Source organism: Phyllobates terribilis, unplaced genomic scaffold (assembly GCF_046119375.1).
Source record: "Phyllobates terribilis strain yellow unplaced genomic scaffold, ASM4611937v1 Scaffold_12__6_contigs__length_324123572, whole genome shotgun sequence".
NCBI classification, from domain to species: domain Eukaryota; kingdom Metazoa; phylum Chordata; class Amphibia; order Anura; family Dendrobatidae; genus Phyllobates; species Phyllobates terribilis.
The window spans coordinates 208,037,198-208,062,109 of NW_027362772.1; the positions used below are offsets into that span (position 1 = coordinate 208,037,198).

The 24,912-nt window shown below is 43.0% G+C and overlaps 1 protein-coding gene across 4 annotated transcripts in view; it reads right to left on the bottom strand.

Annotated features, from left to right (window-relative positions):
• NECTIN1 (nectin cell adhesion molecule 1) overlaps positions 1 to 24,912 on the bottom strand; it is a 463,174-nt gene that overhangs the window by 376,882 nt on the left and 61,380 nt on the right. The gene's annotated exons all lie outside the window — the stretch shown is intronic.

Sequence of the window (24,912 nt, forward strand, 5' to 3'; positions counted from 1 at the left end):
TCACTATAGTGACAGAATGATCACGACTGCATACTGGAAATCTATTTGAGGCATTGAAAAATGTATTTACCTCTTTACAAACAATCTATTTTTCAGAACAAAAGAAATAGATCTTGCTAGTGCCCCATGGTGGGAAGAGGACCTTCAGTCTGCAACATGTGCATTAACCTCTCACCCCCCAAATCATAAAGCTGAGTGGAAACGTATTTTCATACTTTTTAACAATGGAACATCAAAATAAAACTCCATACTTTGCAAATTCTAGCTGGTCTATTAAAGGGAATATTTCACCAGGCTTTTGTTATGTAATCTGATGTAGGGGCAGAGACCCTGATTACAGTGATTTGTCACTTACTGATCTGTGTTTTATCAGCAGGAGATTATTACAAGAGGACAACTGGCCTTGTGCATCCTAGTCTAACCCTGAGCCAGCACTGATTAGCAGCTGTCAATATGCAATGTACACAGAAAACTGCTAATGATTGGTGTCGGTGGGACTATACACAGAGCAACAACTGAGCTCTGCTAGATCTGCAGCAGAGAAAATGATGACTATATCACAACTGCTGCACTCAGTAAACTAAGTGATACATCGGTGGAATCAGGGTCTCTGTCTCTACATCATGCTGCTGTCAGATTACATTGCAAAAATCTGCAGACAGATTCCCTTTATATGAGAGCCGGCAAGATTCCCACCTTCCCATCATAAATCTGTCCTATTTACAAATATAATTCTTGGCTGCCGCACATCACTAAAATGTCACATTGAGAACAATGCAATTTGCCATTAAAATATTACTTTCTATAATCAGGAATGATTCTTCCATGGTTAAATGGAAAACTTGTTGTGTGTGTGGCAGATAATGGCCAAATCCCTGCGATGTTAGCCACATTAATACTAGTTCTCAGGAAAACCCCTTCATCCTTCTAACATCGATATAATGTACTTGCTGTAGCCATATAAATGCATGGCAATGGTCAATGGCCGTGTCACCCAGAAGGCTGCCTTACTGCGATGCTCAGATGATATCCGCTAACACATCTGTTCCTTTGCATTTGTAAAGCTCATCTCCAGATATAAGAACAGAACATTCTTCTTCTTCTCCCATTGATTCTACCGTATCGCTCCTGGATTCAGTCGATGATTTCTGAATCCAATAAACTGAATATATGAGCTGTGTCTTCGTAATGTTCCATAGAAATCCCTGATCAAATCTGTTCCTGGATTCGGCTCCTTCCACTCTGTAATCCTACACTTCACTGGCCTCTCCACCACAGCTATCCCTGGCTATGAAATATTAATTGCATAATTAAGCACATGTCCACACAAATAATAAATCCTTTTCATATCTCATGTGCTTATGAATGTTGCTGTTCTCTCATTTGACGTGTGTGTGTTTCTCCATCGTCGTGACTCTTCACTCATTGTCAATGGGATTCCTCCATTGGGACACCCTTTATGGAAATGCAGCTGTGGCTAGGACCCTTATAGAAGCTATGCCAGAACTTACACAAGTGTGATAGTATGAAGGATATCTTGTAAATGCTATCCTACATGAAATACTTGTAGTTTGTTCATATCAATACGTTGCTGTAATACACACACACAGATAAAGCACCGAGCAGGTTGGACACACCTGTTCATGCAATGGTTTTCCTTGTTCTTGTTGGAATGTGCACATTATAGATTCAGACTGAAGGCAGCAAAACCACAAATATGTAGAATAGGACTGGCTATTTCACAAATTAACTCTTGACGGGCCATATCCTTTCACTGGAAACCAGACTACCTGGTCAAGCTGCTTGAGAGAATGCCATAGGGGTGTAAAGCGGTCATTAGAGGGTACTCTGAGGAATGTAAGGTTTACCACATATACTAATTTGGGGGCTTACTAGAGTTCTGTGCGGATGTGGAGGGTGGTAATTGCTTTGCAATACCACACAATAACAATAGTAATAGTAAGTTGACTGTGACCTTTGTCATCATAGTGCTATCAGCTGAGAATACTATTGCCCTGGGGGGGATCAGCTTTGGGAGGTCTTTGAAGGTTGTGCAGTATATTAAGCCCTATGGAAAGTCATCCTTGAGTTAGCCTCGTACGACCTTCAGCCCTAGAGAGCTTGGACAGGCTGATCTGTGAGAGGCTAAAAGTACAAGGCCTGGCTGATTACCCCGCAGGCCCGCAAGTGCCTTGTTATTTACAGGGATTCTATGGACTGAGAAAAAAGCCTTCAGTCATTCTTTAGTGATAGCATGCCATGCAAACGTTACCATGATTCACCGTGAAAGTGGCCGGTCACGTGACTGCATGTACAGGATTTGCATTCTTGCAGTCTTGCGCTGATTAGTTTCTCTTGCGCTTCTTGGAATATAACATTGAGAGAAGTAGGAGAGTCTAGTCGGCAAGTGACCGCAAACCTTCTACATGTGGTCATGTGCCCATCCACTCACACGGGGAATCATGTCAGTGTGTGCAGCAGACACAGTCACAATGTGGCAGTCTGCTGTCCCACAGACACAAAGTACATGCAGGCTTATTTTTTCACACTGGAAAACCCCACTAAAAGGGACCAGTCACCTGAAAAAACACTATTAACCTGCAGATATGGGGTTAATCTGTAGGTTAATAGCATTGTGAACCTGGCTGGTGCCTGCACTTATACCCCCGCTGCTGGAAGGAAATTAACTTTATTGCTCCCGGCATTGTTTAGGTATCAGTAACGGGGGCGGCACAGGTGCGGGTTCAGTCACTGCTCTGTGCATGGAAAGCGGCTGCTGTAACTGCACCCCCGGCACTGACTGGCAGCGGCTGAGCACTAAGGCCAGGTGTCAGTCAGTGCCGGGGGCGCAGTTACAGCCGACACTATCTATTCTCAGAGCGGTGACTGAACCTGCACCAGCACCGCCCCATGACTGATACCCGAATGCTGCCGGGAGGAATAAAGTTAATTTTCTCCCGGCAGCATGAGTCTAAGAGTAGGCGCCGGGCAGGTTCACAGCGCTATTAACCCCATTTCTGCAGGTTAATAACATTTTTTCAGGTGACAGGTTCCCTTTAAGTCCTGTGAAACAAGTGGACTGTCAACATCTAGAGAGAGAGGGCTAGTTAAGCTTCTTGGAAATAAAACCAAAGACTTAAGGCCCCGTCACACATAACGAGATCGCTAGCGAGATCGTTATTACATCACGGTTTTGGGATCGCTGGAGAGTCGTTTCTTGATCGCTGGGGAGCTGTCAAACATGCAGAACTTCCCAACGATTTCGGCCGCCCCAGCGATCTAACTAACGATCTCGGAGGTCGTTGGGATGCTTTCACACAGCAGCTATTTCAACGATCCACACCTTGATAGGGACTGTACTGTGTCACAAAGGCGTGCATAAAATTACTTTTCCGCGCCCCCTCATCTCCGATTGGTGGACGCTACTGCGTTCTGATTGGGCGGCCTTGGTCGCTACAACGATCAGCAAAATCAGGACTTAGTCGAATGAACGGATATCAACAGCCCAGAGAATTCTGCTAGGATCTGCAATCCAGCACGAGGTCAGAAACAAAGGATGGAATTGCTATTCTGTTGCCTTCTTTATGCACGGGGGAAAATGAGAACGCTGTAGCAACCACCAATCGGGGACGAGGGGCGCGGAAAAGTCCAATTTATGCACGCCTACGTGTCTCAGTTCTGAATCGCTAACAAGGTCATTGATAAGGTGTCAAATGCAGCGATGCACACTGCCCAGCGGAAGCGCAACGACCCAGGAATGGTCCAGGAAGCTTTGTAACGATCAGCGATCTCACAGCAGGGGCCTGATCGTTGCTACCTGTCAGACATAATGAGATCGCTAGCAAGATTGCTACGTCAAAAACCGTGACGTATCAACGATCCCGCTAGCTATCTCGTTATGTGTGACGGGGCCTTTAGAGAGCATCCCTCCTCCTGAGTAAACAAGAGGTTAACAAGGGCATGAAGTTAACCTGTTACAGGAGATCTGTAACTGAGGAGGAGTAGAAACAGCCCTGTAAAAGTAACGTGACATTGCTGCAAGGATTGTACGCCCACTATGCAGACAGGCAATATGCAGGATTATACACTTTGCAGGCAGTAGCCCCTCCAAACATGCACAGTTGCACTGAAGGATGAGAAAAAGCCGTCCACTACTCCTGATGCACCTGGCTCTCAGCGGACCAGCATGGTATTGCATAGTCCGAATGAAGAACCACTTAGATAATAGAAAAATTAAAGAAGCACTCCTATCAAAGTTTTTATCCTCTTAATATATTGCAGTCATTATATTATACAGCACTGTGTACTTACAATTGCTCATTTTGCCCTTATATCCAGTTAATTCTTCTGTTTTCCATTAGGTATATAACATCACATGATTATAAACAGACTAGCTGAATACTTCTAAGCTTTATGCAGAATCAGGAAGTCTCTTTTCCCTGCATGAGTCATCAATAGAACCACAATTCTACATCACTGCAAAGACCAGGTGGAGGAAAAGAGCAGCTGGGTCAGGAGTTGAAGAGGAGGTGGAGCTGGGCAACCAGGGACTTTGCAGTGATATAGATTTGTAGTTCTAATGATGACTCACACATGGAAAAAAGACTTCCTGTTTCTGTGTAGAACTTAGAAGGATTCATCTAGTCTGTTTATAATCACTGATGTCATAGACCTAATGGAAAACAGAAGAATTAACTGGCTAGAAGAGCAACAGGAGCAATTGTAAGTACACAGTGCTATATAATATGATGATTGCAATGTATTAGGAGGATAAAAACTGATGGGAGGAGTGCTTCTCTAAGTTTTGCAACCTTTCTTTATGGCACCTTTGTAAATATCTTCTGCAACCATAAAGCATATTATACCATGTAGTGTGAACTGCCATCATCGCATTTCATGTGCCACTGTGTACCAATATAATTATGCTTTCTGTGGCTCCTTGTTAAGAAATTAAGACTTCAGTTTTTAACTAGAGTCTGCGATCATTCTTAAAAAGGAATACTCAACTGCCTCCTGCAAAGATGCTTCTCCCTCTTCCCACACTGTGGGGTGAGAGCTGCAGCTGCAGGGGTGTTTGTAATGAGACACAGCTCTGCTCTACTCCTCTTACCAGCTTGTAATCACAGTTAGATCAGACAGGAGAGAAAGCAGTAGCTATTCGATAAAGAAAAATAGGACCTGCAGGAGGTGATTCGATAAAAAGAACACACTATTGGACAAATAATACCTTTGCATTACTATTCACTATTGTTAGCTATAGTGATGAGCCCGTAAACCAGGACCAATATAATAGAGTGATACTGCAATGTACTATTAGTTTTAAAAAAAGTCCATCAGTCAGTACATGGCTATATTAACAAGACTCCTTGAGCAATCTGTGACTGTGCATTACCAGCGTGTCTGCAGTAAATGCCCGTAAGTTGTAATTATTGACTGCAATTAAAATAGAGAATAACAGGCCCCTGACATGTTTCACCACATCAAGAGTGTTATCAATGGGCTATAAGCCTATGGCCAATACTAACAATATGTTGCCATATTGATGTATTATTTGTTACTGGCCTTTCTTCATTAATAGATATCTAATGAATTTGACTGCTAAGTTTAGATGGAAATAAACGGCTTTTAATCAATTCAATAATGGTTGAATTTTATACATTTATCAATTGGTGGAAGAAACATATAATTTATCCAAAAGAAGCATTTGGAAATGAGAATAATCAGTGTCTCACTCAGAGAAAGCCGGATTAACCATCTTCTGGGGCGTGTTCTTTTTCCCCCTCTGGATAACACATTATGATTATGACTGGTCAGCTCCATGCAGGGGAAAAAGTCAACGCCCACATAGACAAATCTCTGTTAACATCACCTTAGTTGAAGGGTAAATTAGGATGTACATTTCACAAGTTAATATCTACACAATGGAGATGAGAAATAAGAAAAATTATTTAACCAGTTTAACAGGCTCAAACTGGTAAAAGGTCCTCTTTGACACTTGCTATAAATTGCTCCATCTCCACCTACATTAAAGTCTTCCCTCATTCACATGGCAGCATAAATGGCCTGTATTCTATATGCCAAAAAATAGAGCGAGTCTTAACAGAGGTTCTCTTGCTCTTCTCTTGGGATCAGATTCCGCTTTTAGCACAAAGCACACGTCTCTCGCACGGACCCTTAATGCAGCCATGTGAATGAAGTCTTAAAGAAATAGCAGCTATGCAAAAATGCAACAAGTACAGCAATGTAATGTAAAATGTGCAATACCACTGCTCGCTGATTTTTATTTCAGATTCACCGTACACTCCACCTAGTTAAGCAATGCTAATTCAACATAACACAAGTAAGTGAAAAATCACAGAGCGAAAAAAATCTCTAGATAAATTCCACAACAAATCACTAAGCGAAGGCGCGGCAACTCTCACGTTATATTTAATTAAAGGGTAGTAAAGCGTGAGAGCTCTTGTCAAAGCAACTCTCAATAACTAATTATCTATATGCAAAGAATATACCAGTAAGTGCCAAATCAGAACCCTCTGTAGGTGCATGAGATATTCAGAATAGAAATTGTATTCATAATTATTATTGATGTTATAAATATACAGTGTTACTAGAAATCCTGCAATAAATAACCACATTATCATACGATTTAAAAAATACACAATATGATACAGTCCATCCTCATTCACTACCATAAACTCTAACAGGCGAGAACAATGTCACCAGAACTGATTTATTTGGTTGTTGTAACTTTAAAGGGGTTGTCGGTCCAAAACGATAAGTCTGCAGTTATTCTGTATGATTGCGGACTTATGAATCTAGTTTCTGAGTCAGGAACAGCGGTGATGTATATGTTCTACATACCCCCAGCCACAGCCCGACTAGTGGGCACGGCCTCACTTCATACACTTGTATTGAGCAAGGCTGCACCCTGTCTAGTGGTGCGGCCGTCCAGTTGGTGTCGCCTTGCTCAATACAAGTGTATGAAGTGAGGCAGTGCCCAGTAGTCGGGCTCTGGCCGGAGTATGTATAACACATTCGTACCTGCCGATCCTGGCTCAGAAACCGGCGAATCCCCGCAGTGCACAGTACCTGTGCTGGGGGGATTCCTAAGTCTGCAGTCACAGACAGTCAATTTGGACTGGACAACCCCTTTAAGAAGAGCAATAAAACCTTCATAAAAACTGGAGACTTGTATTATATAAGGAAGGAAGAGGTCAATGAATGGACTGCTTTGAGCAATGTATTATCACTGCTTCTTCAATGACAGCCTGAATTGGTAAGAAGAGTATGTGTGATTTAATATGTCATTTATTTTTTCCCTCCTGTTACAGGTAATATCCACAAATTACCCTATTTGTGAATGTGTTTGTGCCAGTCTTTTGATGTAAAACACCATCACATGTTGCCAAATTTTTTTTTTGTAAAACTCGAAGTTGCACAAACATCTTGCAGCTTTCAGCATTTTTAAGTCAGTCCCCAACCAGCTTTACTAAAATAGGTGAGGCATGGGTAAGGTGAGGTGTGGCTAAGCTCGCCCGTCTAATTTATCAAAATGTCGCCATTGACTGGAGGAACACATCTGGTGGAGGCGCTCACCATTTATGGTGGTGGGCCTAATTTATGACGTGTGCCTCTTCATGAGTTGGCTGCACCTTACTCCAGCGGTCCCTGTTCCTCAAGACTGGTGTGCACAGACTGGTGTCTAATAATGTTAACTTTAAAGTTTTTCCCCCAGAGAATCAAAATAATTTAACAGGATCTAACTGATAAAAAATGAAATAATCCCCCTCACCAATCCGCCACAGCTCTTGTTCCAATGCTTACCTGGTCCTTGCGGGTCAGTACTTTCTGGCCCTTCTAGACACAGTGGATATGGACGTAAATGCCCACCCAAGCAATGACTGACAGCACTGCTGTACGGCCTCAGCCATTGATTGGCCCAGGAAGTAATGACCAGCAGGAACTGGCGATTGGTAAAGTTAGTATTTTAAGAAATCTTTGACCTTAAAAATATTATTTTATTGGAAAACGTCTTTAAAAAAACCCAATATCTATGATATATTAGTGCATATTATATTAGTGCATTATAGATGGGGCCGCCAAACTCATTGCCCCTGTCTATAAAGCCACATCCACACGTCAGAGTGTTGTGGTCCGAGTGTGAGCCATGATGCATGGACTAGCCATGGGTCTCCAGATGTGAAATGAACAGCCTTATATATGCCTGTGAGGCCACTGAGTTTGGGTGAAGAGACCTGCGGCCGGTCTCTGGACACACAGATGGTCTCCCTGTAGGAGCCACCCCGACAACTCTCCATATATTTGATGGGCCTTAACTTAAGTGGTCTTCACGTAATACCGCAGCACATCTTCCTTTGGCGATAATAGATGGTTTCTGAGACCAGATCTGTGGCGATCAGCTGATTCTATGCCAGGTTTAAATACAATATTCTACATTAATTTAGAAGTTAAATGATTGAAATACAGACATTGTTAACAAAACTAGGACATCAAATTTTCTTTCTGAAGCAAAGCATAAACTGTTATAGCATGGTGTATGTAATGTGAGAAGATCATTACTGGGCATGAGGAAGATCCCCCTGCGGTGCCAAGCATGTGGACATCTTTAACCATCCGTGCACACAGGCTGTAATGCTGCGTGCAGTGTTCAGGCCATTTATCCCTAGGCTTGACCATTAGCTAGAACAGTAGGATCTAGTGGTTTAACCCTTCTCAGTGTCGTCTAGTTATATCCACTTATCTCTTATATTCTCCTCGTTTCTATAGAAAAAAATACATGACTTATATGAAAAATAAATAAACTTCCTCTCCATGTTCTACAGATCTCCCACAACGACTAGGAGAAAATATCCTGCAGAAATGAATAATCTGCTGTTACTTCGGGGTCGCACGTTACCTTGGCATTACATCTCACAGCACGGCTGTATACTGGAGAATGTGCTTTACAAGTCAATAGATGTAAGGACAGATTAAAATAATAAAACAGCACACTGCAATGAAATGCTAAAAAACTGCCTTGGGACTAGGGCGTTACGGTGCCGATACACCACACACAGCTTTGTCTCCCAACTCCCCCAGATCCATGCACTCTCAAAACTCCCCCAGACACATGCACGCTCAAACTCCCCCAGATACAAGCACTCTCAAAACTCCCCCAGATACAAGCACTCTCAAAACTCCCCCAGATACAAGCACTCTCAAAACTCCCCCAGATACAAGCACTCTCAAAACTCCCCCAGATACAAGCACTCTCAAAACTCCCCCAGATACAAGCACTCTCAAAACTCCCCCAGACACATGCACGCTCAAACTCCCCCAGACACATGCACGCTCAAACTCCCCCACATACAAGCACTCTCAAAACTCCCCCAGATACATGCACGCTCAAACTCCCCCAGATACAAGCACTCTCAAACTCCCCCAGATACATGCACGCTCAAAACTCCCCCAGATCCATGCACTCTCAAACTCCACCAGATCCATGCACTCTCAAACTCCCCCAGATCCATGCACTCTCAAACTCCCCCAGATCCATGCACTCTCAAACTCCCCCAGATCCATGCACGCTCAAACTCCCCCAGATCCATGCACTTTCAAAACTCCCCCAGATCCATGCACTTTCAAAACTCCCCCAGATCCATGCACTTTCAAAACTCCCCCAGATACATGCACTCTCAAACTCCCCCAGATACATGCACTCTCAAACTCCCCCAGATACATGCACGCTCAAAACTCCCCCAGATACACGCACGCTCAAAACTCCCCCAGATACATGCACTCTCAGCCAAGTGGTGGCGGCCACTTATCTCCAGGGAGAACACAAGGATCCAGAGTTGAAATGTATTTTGCCTGATATTTCTCTCTTCCAACATCATCTGTCAGGAAGAGTTGGGAGGCTCCATACACTTTACACAATTGGTCGGATTCACCAAAATCGGTGCCTTTGACTGACCTTTTTCTAAGGGCATGGGGCCTTAAAGGGGTTGTCCATTACTATATAAGCCCTTTTCACTGTCTTTAGGCTATGCGCCCACGATGCAGAAATGCTCAGGATTTTTTCCTGAGCGTTTCCGCATCTCCCTGGCAAAAAAAACGCATGCGGATTGTACATGCGGATTGTACATGCGTTTTCCTGCCAGGGACAAGCAGATGTGTAGCGTTCTTCACATGCATTTCCGCATGCGGGTTGACAAGCGCTTTCCAAGCGATTTTAGCATCATTTGGAGAAGTGCTTGACAATTTGGTCACACTATATAAATCCATGCAACCGGCACGGATTTATACAGTGTGACCGTAAAAAAATTTAAAAATAAATCTATACTTACCTCCCGATGGCCCCCGCAGTCTTGCTTCGTTCCGTCCTGGCTTGCCGGCAGCTCGCGGTACACTGAAGGACCTGCGGTCACATGACTATGACGTCACCGCAGGTCCTTCAGTCCACCGCGATCTGCCGGCAAGCGAAGACAAGCACACCGGGGGCCATCAGAAGGCAAGTATAATATTTATTTTTTATTTTATTCTTTTTTTTACAGGTTCTATGGTACCCGGGTCCGGAGGAGAGTCTCCTGTCCTCCACACCCGGGTACCATCCGCACATTGAAACGTTTGGATACCGCATGTACAGATCCAGTGATGCGTAATCCATGCGTTCCAATGAAAGTCAATGGCGGCGAAAACGCAGCGCTTCCGCTAAATAATTGGTAGTGTTGCGTTTTTTTCCGCAATGATAATCTGCAGCGAAAATTTCCGCAGCATGTGCACAGCACATGCGGATTATCATTGGGGAACATGGCAGGCCTTCTACCATGCGTTTTTTAAGCGTTTCTGCCGCTGCGGAAACGCTTAAAAAACGCATCGTGGGCACACAGCCTTAAGGTACTGAGTGAAATAATAAAAAAAAGTATACTTATCTCCCTGACCAGAACCGCTACTGCTCTCTGAGCACTGAGTCACCTGGCGATTTTGTGATAATGTTGATTTCACATCAGCACTACAGCCCATCAGTGGCTGCTGACTATTTATAGCACATTAGCACTGCAGCCCATCAGTGGCTGCTGATTGTTTGTCACGTCAGAGCTGCAGCCCATCAGTGGCTGATAATTGTTTATGCCACATCAGCACTGCAGCCCCTCAGTGGCTGCAGATTATTTATGTCATATCAGCGCTGCAGCCCATTAGTGCCTGATGATTCTTTATGTCACCTCAGCACTGCAACCCATCAGTGGCTGCTGATTGTCATGTCAGAGCTGCAGCCCCTCAGTGGCTGCAGATTATTTATGTCATATCAGTGCTGCAGCCCATCAGTGTCTGCTGATTGTTTATGTCATGTCAGAGCTGCAGCCCATCAGTGTCTGTCAGGCTGCAGATGGGCTTCATCGCTGATGTGGCATAAAAAATGTCCAAGATAGCCGGGGGACCCAGTGCGCAGGGTAGAGGTATAGTGCCAGTCCAGGAGGTTAATATGCTTTTTATTTTTAACTTCTTTTTAATCCAGAAGCTCAGGTTGAATAGAGGTTCCTCACAAATAGGAAACTGTTTGAGTACATCTAATTTTCGGAGGCCATAAAGAACAAGAGTCTCTTCACTAAGCAGTACTGCATCTGTATCTACAACCTGAGGGGCCTGGAATTGAAATAATAGAGATGAAGTGATATAATATCCCTATGTCAGGATGACTGAACGCAGACTGGATGTATAAAAAAATCAGAATGATTATCTGAGCGACCACAAGAGTCCTTTTCTACTAGAGTAACTTTTATCATAGGCATAAGATGAATTACCCTGGCACACAATGACCTGACATCTTGTGCACTGGCCAGTAGCTAATAACTCGCTATCTCCTTCTGTATTAGCAGAGCAGTGACTTGGATGTGACTGCCTGATAGTAATACTACTGTAATACTGTGCATGGTGTGTGACCACAGAGCCTTGTCTGACAACACTAGAGAACAAAGGGAAAACACATGGCTGAGAGACTCCACCCCGCACATAAAGCACTGGAGATCACAACCATGCTGTAAAAGCGCATTCCCTGAGTATACAACCTGCATTAAAGAGCAAACAAGAACAAAGCCTTGTTAGCCTGCACAGTAAAGACACAACATTAGAGAACAAAGGGTCGTGCGATGCATCATCTGCACGGACAAGAAAACTCCCCCATACAGAGGAAACCTGCAGTGCACACTGGCATCAGCACTACAGTCATTGGCATCTCTCCGCCACAAGACCTTCAAGTGACAGGCTGGACTATTGCTCCTACTATGCGACTATTGTTTGTCTTGTAGCACTTCCTTTTCTAACCAGCAGGTGTCGTTTACACGGTGACCGCGAGTCAGAAGTAGTCTCTGAATGAGAATGTATCTATTTAATTGAATTGCTCAATTCTTACAAGTCAGATATACCAATATACATATTTATTCCCATTGTTATTTGTATCTAGTTCAAACATGAGGCTTAAAGGGGACTTTTCATTGGATTTTATGTTTTAAACTGTGCAGCACTTCCAATTGGTGTTGTTCTACTGATTCTGGAAAAGTTTTTTTTTTTCTTCTGGGCCCCTCTATTCCTAAGTTATGCCCCTTGGTAATAAAGATGCAAATTTTCCCTTCAACCGAATGGGAGCATGTCACAGAACTCAGTAGGCTTGGCTGTGTTTTGATTGGCCAGCATCAGAGGAGAAAAAGGAAACGCCCACAGAGAAGTTCTATGGTATACGCCCAATTCATTGAAAGGAGAATTAGCACCTTTATTTCCACAGACCATAACTTTGGAACGGAGGGGAACAGAAGAAAAAGAAAAACTGTTCCAGAATCAGTGGAACAGCAGCAATTTGAGGGGGGAGCTCGGATTCAATTAAAAAATTAAAGGCATTATTCAGTGGGTTATTCTTACAATTATAAATGGTTAAAGTGCTTGTAAAGACAACAAACTTTGAAATTTACTGATTTAAAATCCTCTCCGTTCTCAAGAATATAGAAATTTTTAACTCTATTGTTTAGTGATTGTTGCCTAGTTAACCAGTGACCTCTGCAGTCTATTATCGGTGGACGATCTCAGACAGCGAACATAGCACTTACAAGCTTTATTGGAAAGAACTTGTAAGTGCTGCTCTGAAGCTTGCCAGATCCTTGGATACGGGCAGTTTCAGTGCCTCTGCGCTTCTCTAGTCAAAGGTGCCTCTGCTTGCAGCATCAGAGAGCCCAGTATTTAGGCCAGTGGCACAATGTTGCCATTTGTCTGCTCTGTCAAGAAAGCAGGAGCTGAAGCAGAGAGCGGGGAAGCAATGCACTCCTGCTTCAGAAAATGTGACAACTCATTTATAGGGAACCTGTCATCTCTCCTGATCCTTCTATGTTAGTAGATACTTGAATTCACAATGAACAATTCTGGAGCATATTTCTCAGAACTTTACATTCTATTACTCCTTCTGTAAAGGTAGGAATAAATTGAAAACTGGGCGTAATCATTAACCTTCTCAAAGAGTGTGTCCATAGACAATCAGGCCTAGTGACCACTGATTGGACAACGCCAGTGTCTGCAGGGACAACCCACCCCCCCAACTGGTAACACTCACCTGTCAATATAATCACATTTCTAGTAGGAATAACAGAGGAACGATACAATGCAGAGGTGTAAGAAACCAGAAACGCTATTCAAATATTAGAAGTATTCACACATGTCAAGAAACCAGACAGATCAGTTTTATACCACATGGGTGATATCTAGCTGTGTACATTGCATTCTATGGGTAACCAGTGATTACACTTGATTTTAGAAATTAGAGTTGCCAACAGCAACCATGAGCAAAAATGTGGCTAGCATAGAGAATAGAATTACCAGTTGTAATATTTTTACAGATTGTAATATTTTTATAGTGTAGACCCAGAAACCCCCATTGTACAGATGATGCATAGACTTCCCTGGACACAGCTTGTCCTGGAACCAGTGCAGAAATGTGCATGTCTAAACATCCGTCTGCAGCCGGGGCCTGCAAGGTCTCCACTCTGAAGAAATTGCTTTAAGTGCACAGATGCCTAAGTCTGTTCACATTAAGCACTGTTATTCTGTTCTGTCATTTTTACGGAAAAACATTTCCATTAATGCCCATTTTTATTTTAAATGAGATTTCTTTCTGATGACAAATTGAAGCAGTTGGCTTCAGTTAGCCTCCGGTACATCAGGTTCCCAATGTTTTGGGAAGGCCAGACTGACTAGTAGTGTAGAAAAGCAAAAAGTAATTATTAATTCCATTACATTATTGAAATCTATTAGGATCTATTGTGCCATGTTTTGCTCCTTTGAAGGTAATATATCAGAAAATGACTTACTGTTTAAAGAGATCCTGTCAGCAGGATTTTGTAAAGTACAAACATGGCTGTGATGGTGCTTTAATACTGATTACATTGATACCTTTGGATAAGAAATCCACTTTGTTGTTCTTCTGTAATCACCATTTGAAGTTTTCTGCTAATTAGATTTCGGTGCACAGGGGCCGGACTGTGCACTGGGTCTTCTCTTCTCTGTCTGTGATTCCCCGGCCCCTCTCCCTGCCTTCAGTCTGTGATTCCCCGGCCCCTCTCCCTGCCTCCAGTCTGTGATTCCCCGGCCCCTCTCCCTGCCTCCAGTCTGTGATTCCCCGGGCCCTCTCCCTGCCTCCAGTCTGTGATTCCCCGGGCCCTCTCCTTGCCTCCAAACTGTGATTCCCCGGCCCCTCTCCTTGCCTCCAGTCTGTGATTCCCCGGCCCTCTCCTTGCCTCCATCTGTGATTCGCCGGCCCCTCTCCCTGCCTCCAGTCTGTGATTCGCCGGCCCCTCTCCCTGCCTCCAGTCTGTGATTCGCCGGCCCCTCTCCCTGCCTCCAGTCTGTGATTCGCCGGCCCCTCTCCCTGCCTCCAGTCTGTGATTCGCCGGCCCCTCTCCCTGCCTCCAGTCTGTGATTCCCTGGCCCCTCTCCTTGCCTCCAGTCTGTGATTCCCCGGCCCCTCTCCTTGCCTCCATCTGTGATTTCCCGGCTCCTCTCCCTGCCTCCAGTCTGTGATTCCCCGGCCCCTCTCCCTGCCTCCAGTCTGTGATTCGCCGGCCCCTCTCCCTGCCTCCAGTCTGTGATTCGCCGGCCCCTCTCCCTGCCTCCAGTCTGTGATTCGCCGGCCCCTCTCCCTGCCTCCAGTCTGTGATTCCCCGGCCCCTCTCCCTGCCTCCAGTCTGTGATTCCCTGGCCCCTCTCCTTGCCTTCAGTCTGTGATTCCCCGACCCCTTTCCTTGCCTCCAGTCTGTGATTTCCCGGCCCCTCTCCCTGCCTCCAGTCTGTGATTCCCCGGCCCCTGTGCACCAAAATCTAATTAGCAGAAAACTTCAAATGGTGATTAGATAAGAACCACAAAGCGGATTTCTATATCAAATGTATCAATATAATCAGTATTATAGGGCCATTGCAGCCAATTCTTTACTCTATATTACAAAATCCTGCTGACAGGTTCTCTTTAAAAGAATATTCTCAAGTGTGGAAGTTATGAATAGGGTTGAGGAGAACTTGCCAATCGCTGTGGTCCTGACTACTCGGACTCTTATTCCAACAACCAGGGATCTAAAGAGCCCCATGTTAATGGAGTGGAAGTCAATCATGTGCACTGCTGCCTCATTCACCCTTAATGTAGTGCTGAACACCAGCTGAGTGCAGCACTCAACTATCACTGGTGAACCGACTGAGAATGAACGGAGAAGCAGTTTGCATAATCGACCAGCGCTCCAATCACACACCTGGTTCTCGGGATTGGTGGGGGTCCCAGTGGTCAGAACCCCAGTGGTTGGGAGGTTTTTTTTCTATATGCCAAGGATAAAGGATAATTTCCAAACTTTCCAAACCCATTTAAAATCACGTTTTTCTTTTAATTTTTTTCTTTGTAAAATTTTTGCTAAATGTATTTTTTTTCATATTACCATTGATAAAAACTTTCACAGTTACCACTGGGCCTATTATTGGACTCGTAATCTCTGTTGGGCACATCACATGGTCATGTTTTAATCCATATGCAAATGAGGCTTAAGTACTCTGGGAGTGACAAAGCACTTCTCAAGTCTATTATCTAATAGACAATGAGATAATTTGCGCTGGACTACGAGATTGCAAGAAGTAGTGAGAAGTGGTAGGGTAAAAGGTATATTTTATTAAAATAGAATGACGTACATTAAAAATTATTCCAATCAATACAAAAGGGGATGTGGACGATGGTCCTGATTGCAGGGAGTCCTGTTTAGGATCAAATTCGTATTGGAAGCGGTTGGTAGATAGGTCACATAAAGGTCAATTTAGTTTGAGGTGGTGATACACCTTAAAAGAAAAAAGAGGAAATTGGGTTAGGTTCTGGGTTGTTCTACAGAAAGGTTGGATCGGGATTCCGTGTTTATACCTAAATGAGTCTAGGTGTTCCGTGCGATTAAACAGTCTCGTGGGACGTTGTGGATCCGACGAGAAAAAACTAGAAGAAGGAACACGAGAATAGGATCAGCAATAAGTGGTGAAAAACTGATGGTTATAAGCGACCATACCTGACTAACAGGGCAAGGTCCCTGGACCTCCTGAGACTGAGTAGGAGGTTGGTACAAAAGGAGTAATTGAGGTGATATGGTCCTTTTAATTACCTAGATAGAGAGGACACATGGATTATGAATAGGTGGTCACGTCAGTGCAGATACGGTGAATATGAGACCTAGATATACCTACTGGCAGAACGTAGATGTTGGAATTACTGTGTGCATATGGAACGGAGTACAAATCTGATCCCGTAGTCGGAAGTGGTTATGTTGATAGCCCCAATATGCACTTGGTACAAAACACAGCGCTGGTGCAGGCAGAGATCAGCTGATAGTTATTGAGATTTTAGTGGTGGTTGGGTAATAATGTTGGATACCCAGGTTTTGGTGTAGAGCTAACGCCACCTGCTGCTGTCTACACCAAAACCAGGGTATCCATGTGTCCTCTCCAATCCAACCTTTCTGTAAAACAACCCAGAACCTAACCCAATTTCCTCTTTTTTCTTTTAAGGTGTATCACCACCTCAAACTAAATTGACCTTTATGTGACCTATCTACCAACCGCTTCCAATACGAATTTGATCCTAAACAGGACTCCCTGCAATCAGGACCATCGTCCACATCCCCTTTTGTATTGATTGTAATAATTTTTAATGTACGTCATTCTATTTTAATAAAATATACCTTTTACCCTACCACTTCTCACTACTTCTTGCAATCTCGTAGTCCAGCACAAATTATCTCATTGTCTATTATTACAATTTTCTATTTGGGCACTTTGTGGCTAGTGCCCCAATTTGCAGCAGGACTATCAGACTATCTACTAGCGCCACTGTACTCCTTTTTTAAGGTACTTATTTATCGTTTTAAGTCTATTATCTGACCTGCTCCTCCATCTTCTGCTTGACTGACAGCTGTGTGGTCGAGTCAGTGAGCTGTGAGTCCAGCAGAGGAAGGTGGAGCTGAGCGAAGAATAGAGCCAGGGAAGCAGAAGCTTGGGAAGTGCTTTGGTTCTTCCAGAGCACTTAAACCTCATTTTAAAATACACTAAAATAGTGATTTTTTAAGTCAAGGGCAACAGATTGTATGAGTAAAGGTGTGTATGGCATTATCTTTCAGAGAGTGACAAGACCATATAAACAGTTTGGGTGTGTGTGTGTGTGGGGGGGGGGATTAGTTCTGACAGATTGCCTTTAAAGGAATTTTCTCATCACGGTGAAATTTAATGCTGCCAATCAGCTAATCAAATTTGGTCCAGCTGCCCAGGCCTCAGGCAAAGTGCTGTTTGAGAGCTCCTCATTTACCCTTTGGCGGCCACTAAATGGAAAAAGTCACATTACTTGTGGTCTTTCTAATGAATGGCCATACTTGTAATATTTTAACCTCTTAATGACATGTGACATACATATTCATCATTGCTAAGTACTGTATGAAGCTAGCTCTGGAGATAAGCCTTCTTCATACAAGGCAGATGCCGGCTGTGTTACCAAGCCGGCGTCTACCTGTAACTACAGCGGCTGGAGAGTACTACAGAAGCATTTAATGAAAGAGATCATGGGAAGGAGATGGGCTACCACAGCAGCTGGGGTCTGCTGAAGACTTCCAGAATTGTCATCTTAGATCTCCGGTGAAGCTCAGCCACAGACTGAGCTTCATAGGTGAACAATAACTTCAGTAGTATTGCAGTATATATTATAAATGATCGCATGATTGCAGGTTCACATCCCCAATGGATACTTAAAATTAGGTTAAAATCTAAAATAATATATACAACTATATAAAAGTTTAAATCACCCACCTTTTACCCCTCAAAAATAAAGAAATTCAAAAATTACAAAATAATCCCCCCCCCCAAATTTAAATCTATCAAAATCTAAAATTCTTTAACCTGGACATTAAATGCGTATAAGGTAAAAAAAATCAAAAAGCCAAAAGTGGTATTTTTTTATTTGTCACACTTCCCTCCCAAAATACAATAAAAAAAGTTAATTAAATTTCGTATGTATTACAAAATGGCATAAATAAAAATGTCAGCTCAAGGCGCAAACAACAAGCCATCACATAGCTCCAGCAATATAAAAATAAAAAATTAGAGGTCTCCAAAAATGGAAACATTTTTTTTTTTACAAATTTCAGAACTTTTTTTCACTAAAAGTTCTGAAATGTTAGAATCGTAATCGTACTGACCTGGAGAATCAAGTTGCCAGGTCAGTTTTCCCCATAATGTATGCTGTAATGTCAGAATTGAAGGCTTGTTTTTTTTTTTGCAATTTCCCTGCATTTTGAATATTTTCCTGTTTTCCAGTACATTAATATGATAAAAAATGGTGTCATTCCAAATAAAAAAGTTATGGCTCTTGGAACAAGGGGAGGAAAAAACAAAAAACAAAATGTGAGTCTTGGGTTTGTCTGGAAAGTAAAAACGTTTACAAGAGGCACATGATGAGTTTATAGCACTCACCTCACTAACCCCCGCTGCTCTCATGATTCTGTCCAGTCCCTCATCAGACTTGACTTCATACTGTAACAGTGGCATGCCGACTCAGGGATATGTGAACGCTGCGGCCAATCAATCACAGCTGGGACTAAAGGCCTGCAGTATGATGGAGGAAGCGTCATAACTAGGGATAAGCGGACCCGTGGAAGTTCGGGTTCTAGTACCCGACCCAAACTTTATTCCAAAGTGCGCTTCGGGTCCCAGAACTGTACCCGAAAGTAAACCAGAACCCGAATCCCACTGAAAAGAATGAGAACCTGAACTTTTATGCTGGAAAAATACTCTCTTTCAGACTTTCACTCGAACTCCGAACATTGCAAAGGACCTCCGGGAGAAGTCTGTGTTCGGTGTTTAGCAATGGTCACTAACTGACTGGTACGAACCCTGAACTTTGAAGTTCGGGTTCTCTTATCTCTAGTCAAAAGCATAGTGGCAGGTGATCATTGTGGTAACTGATTTCTTTTATATTTTTCTCAACCTATCCTGAGGTTTTTGTATAAAATAAAATGTACTCACCAGACAACCTCACTAACAGACTGGTCCAGACAACCTCACTGACAGACCGGTCCAACCTAGAGAGAACCACTGCCTGTGGCTCTGTACTCAGGCTTTAAGATGGAGAAATCCAAAAGGCATCCATATGCTGAGTGTGGAAAGCATTTGTCTAGAGGAAACAACCCCTACAATATTGTAATTATATATCATCAGAGGAGCTAGAACTCTGATTATACTGCAGTCACGTCTAGTACAGATGTAACATTCATCCCATCTTCAGGTCCTACTTAAACTACTATAGTTCTTAATCGTGATTTCATTTTACAACCCATCTTAATACTGGGTAGATCTCTTAGACCTCATGAGCTTACTGTACTTAAAAAGAGAAAGAGCTCACGAGTCTAAGTGTATTCAATCTCCACCAACCCTGCTTGACGGCTGCAGCTTGTACTGGACATTGAGATATTTCAGTAGCAGCAGGAAGGAGGGACACTGAGTAGCCGTCAATCAAGTTGGGTAGGGGCACTGATTTAATACTTTCAAACAGGATTTTTTTAGACATTCTGACTTGTTTTTTCAAAGGAAGTATACCAGCCTCATCAGGTCTAAGAGATCTAATTGATAATGATTTCAGTTTGCATTGTAAAATCTGATGACAGATTCTTTTTGAGTCATGTTAGGATATAAAAGCCCTGGTAATAATGCCTGCGTTGGGGCAGACCAGGAGAATGTAACATGAGAAAGCTTCAAAGTATCTGTGCACTTGGATGAATCTTTAACAAATATAGAGATTTTCATATAGTTTCAAAATGTATTCTAGAAAACTTCAATTCTTTAATCTCAATACTTATCTAGTTAGATCAAAGACATGAAACAGTTAATTGAATTGCTTGTTATTGAAAAGCATAAATCTAATTGTCTGGCTTAGTCCTTTGTGCTCCCACCCTAGGGCGGGACCGCAAACTTTCCTCAATAGTGTTTAATCTCGCATCTGTTCTGTGTTTTAATGATTGTGATTGATAAATTTGTAACATTAAAGTGAAACAAACCTTTCACGCAAAACCTGTAGTAATGCATGGTCTTGCTGCTCCTATCTCACACAAGTTAAAAAACTGCTTTGGGCACAAATGCTCATCTAATTTATCAAGGAACCAATCTGATTCTCATGGCCTGTAACTTGTTATCCTCTCTTTTTCAGTGGGTAGCACAGCATTCTGCCAGTACCATGGGTGATGGAACTTCCTTTATCTCTCTTCCCAGCATGCATTCCTATGGTCATTATCTAATGGCTTATCTGCTTCAAATTCAAAGCCCTCCTCTCAGCTACAATATACCTGGATGCATTTGACTGATAGGACAGGAGCAAAGAGAAAAAGCCTCACTCCTACTTTCTGTAATTTGTTTTGCCCTGCTCCCACTTCCTGCAATTGGTCTTCTCCCACCCCTACTTCCTGTAATTAGCATTTTCCTGCCCCCACTTCCTGAAATTGGTCTTTCCCTGCTCCCACTTCCTGTAATTGGTCTTGTCCCTCCCCTACTTCCTGTAATTGGTCTTGCCTCACCCACACTTCCTTCAGTTGTTCTTGCCCCGCTGTCACTTCCTGTAATTGGTCTTGTCCAGCCTCCAATTCCTGTAATTGTCCTTTCCTCACTCCTACTTGCTGTAATTGGTCTTGCCCCACTGCCACATCTTGTAATAGGCCTTGCTCCTCCGCCACTTCCTGTAATTGGTCTTACCCTGCCCCTACTTCCTGTAATTGGTCTTTCCCAGACCATACTTCCTGTAACTGGTTTTGCCCCATCGGGCTTCCTGTAATTGGTCTTGACACACTCCACTTCCTGTAATTGGTCTTGCCCCAACTCCATTTCCTATAATTAGTCTTTCCCCACCCCACTTCCTGTAATTGGTGTTGTCCGACCCCCATTTCCTATAATTAGTCTTGCTCCACCCCACTTCCTGTTATTGGTGTTGCCCTGCCCTCACTTCCTGTAATTGTTCTTGGTGTTTTTAATGCCATAGACAGATTACACTTGACAATAGGCAATGAACAGCAAGTTAGACAAAGGGGAGACATTTGATGGCACTTTTGAGTTAGACAACATGATTTCTTAGGTTAAACAACATAATTCTTACATAAGGTGATGAGTAAACAATCTGCCAATCACTATCTATCTACTATGTATCTATTAGCAAATTTGTCAGACAGTACAAAAAAACATTTAAAGGGAACCTGTCAATTGATTCATGCTGCCCAAACCATGGCTTGCCTGGAGCATTTCAGAGAAAACATGGTTTGAAGAATCGGCTGGGGACCACAGGGAGACACCTGACTGGTCTGGTGCCGCCCTTGGCCGGCGGCTCCCCACACTGCTCCGGGTGATTGACAGGCCTCTCCCATGTCTGTGCATAGAGAGCGGGACCTGTCAATCACCTGTACTGGTCTGTGGACGAGTCCTTGTCTCGTCTTCAAACTATGTTTTCCTCGAAACTTCAGAGCATTTCAGAGCAAAACGTACCGGGCTACAATCGTGTAATCCGGCTCTGATTCTTGCTGCCCGCGGTTTGTGCAGCATGAACCAACAGGCAGGTTCCCTTTAATGTATTTTATATTTTGGGGAAAAAAAATAGTGTGGATGGAGAAATGAAAGAATTCATAACATAAAAATTCAGCATTTGCCTGTTCTGCCAAAATAAAGCACCTAGAGATCTATATACTGATGGAAATCCCAGGAAGAACAGTGCTGGGAGCTTCTGCTGTGTTTACAGATCACATAGAAAATTATTCACACTCTTATTTATGTTTTAAATAGTGTCAAACAAAAGCGGACTGGATAATCCAGTTCTACCTCTGAAGTTAAAACTGACAAGATGGAGGAGGGGTGGGAGAGCAGCGCCAGAAGAAGAAGTGGGAAACAGAAGGAAACATGGGACACAGGACACGCTGATGTCCACGCTATTATAAAGGAGCACAGCGAGCAGATTACACACGTTATATACAGCTTTGTCGTGGGGCCAGAAGGACCTTCTGCAGGTTCCTACACTAATGCTGCAGGTGCTGGCGTGCAACATACTATAAAGCGAGTGGGTGATATAATAGGTGACCAAGAAAGCACACAATGAGCAGGATGTGAGCAGGTGTTAGGCTGTAGGTGTGTAGCAGCCATCTGCCGAAATGCCTCCTAATTCACAGGAACTGAATGATATTTCCGGCACATAAGTGCATAACACAAGTCAAAACTGGCATTCGTATGTGGTGGTAAAAAAAAAAGCTACCACGTAATTACATTTCTCCATTTATGATTCATTTTCCTAGTAGAAAAAAATTGTTTACTTGTATGGTCTGTATATTGCATTATAAGGACCAATCTCACGGGAGTTGTAGGAAAAGAAATGTTTGGGAGGTTTGCAGCCATACAAATCCTGCACCGCTTATAAATGGAGTTGTAGAGCTCTGCCGGCTAACCATACTGGCAATTTGTAGAATCTGCATTAAAATCATTAAGGGAAATTTATTAAGATGGGTGTTAAAGATACCAGTCCTAAGCAATCCGGCTGGAGCAGGAAGCACCACCATTATTAGGAGACCTGTGCCAGTTACACTTCTCTGGTTTTGGCCAAGCTTGCCCCTTTCCATTACTTGGTTACTCGTTCTTCGAATCTCTATCTGCCGCTACATTTCTCTGTCTCCCTCCTTGATGCTTAGCTGAACACTTTCTTCCTTTCTACCCATCAGTTGTGGCTAATTGTGATCATCATAGAATAGCGACCTGGAAAGTCAATATGTGAGGTGTGGAAAGGAAAACAGTCAACTATATCAGGCCGCCTGAACTCCAGGCTGCCTACACAGGGGCAGGCTCCATTACTACAGAAACCTATGCTATACCCTGAAACACAGATTAAGAGAAAGCATTGCTTGAAGGAGCAGGCATTGGGATGAAGCGGCTCCTTTTGCTGCTTAGTTTGACTTAAAAGATACAGTACAGACCAAAAGTTTGGACACACCTTCTCATTTCAAGATTTTTCTGTATTTTCATGACTATGAAAATTGTACTTTCACACTGAAGGCATCAAAACTATGAATTAACACATGTGGAATTATATAGTTAACAAAAACGTGTGAAACAACTGAAAATATGTCTTATATTCTAGGTTCTTCAAAGTAGCCACCTTTTGCTTTGATGACTGCTTTGCACACTCTTGGCATTCTCTTGATGAGCTGAGACAAACAGGTAAAAGTTGGAGGGATGCCCAAAACAATCCTCTTCTTTGGTCCAAACTTCTCTACCCTTACATATTTTATTTTTCATGTAAGCCTAACAGATGGATCCTAGAGGGAGACCCCAAGAAGACTCATCTCTGTTCCCTTTAAGGAGAGGTAATCCCCTAGCTTCTGTAGCCAATATCAAGCCCATTTATTGATCCAGTTGGGTTCATTACCTGTTGATCTTGTGATACACTGTTTATCAGAGTTACTAATAAAATAAATATACGCTATGTGTTGTCGAGAAATCATGTGCTAGAACATCACAAAACCCTTGGTTACTTCCAGTTCTATGCTAAATACAGGGAATCTGATCACAGGAAGACTTAATTACATAAGGGAACCTTTAAGATGTCCAAATAAACTTGAGCTATAAAATGGTTCCCCAAAGTGTCAATTACAGGTACGATGTAGAAGATCGCATATGAAAATGATACATACTGCCTCTCACCAAGCTCCGGTGAGAATCCAGAAGCAACAGCACAGGTCTCATAGCGGCCATATATAACCAAAGCTGCTGCTGAACCCTCACTTGACCAATAGTCACTTCACCATAAACATGCTGCTCAATCTGCGTGTTTTCCATGGAAAAAAAGCGATAAGTCACTGGGAATCTTGGGATTGTATTTATGTAACTAAGGGCAAGGTCATGAAGTGCCAGTGATCTTCTCGGATACAAATGAATTTATTATGTAAGCAAAATGTCTATATAAATGTTTTCCCGAATGTGATCATTGAGGATAGATTATAAACTTCCTATAGAAAATGTAAATGGCTGCATGCGGTTATCGTTAGTCATAATCAGTAGCTGTGCCGGCAGACTTGGTGGGAGATACGAACACAATAGGAGTTCTTATACATCACTCCTCAGGGTGTGGGACAGAGATGTAGACTGGTGCCTTCAGGGAACCAGGAGGCCAGGGAACGCTTGTAAATTCAGGGCAGGGCAGCCAAGCGGGTTATAACATGTTCTGAGAACTACACGTACACACACACTGAAACTTGCTGCAATGTGCATTCTTCAAACAGGAAAATAGGATGGTGGTTTGATGATGAGTTGTGTCTTGATCATATCTTGCCGCAGGACAGACTTATATATTCTTGGAAT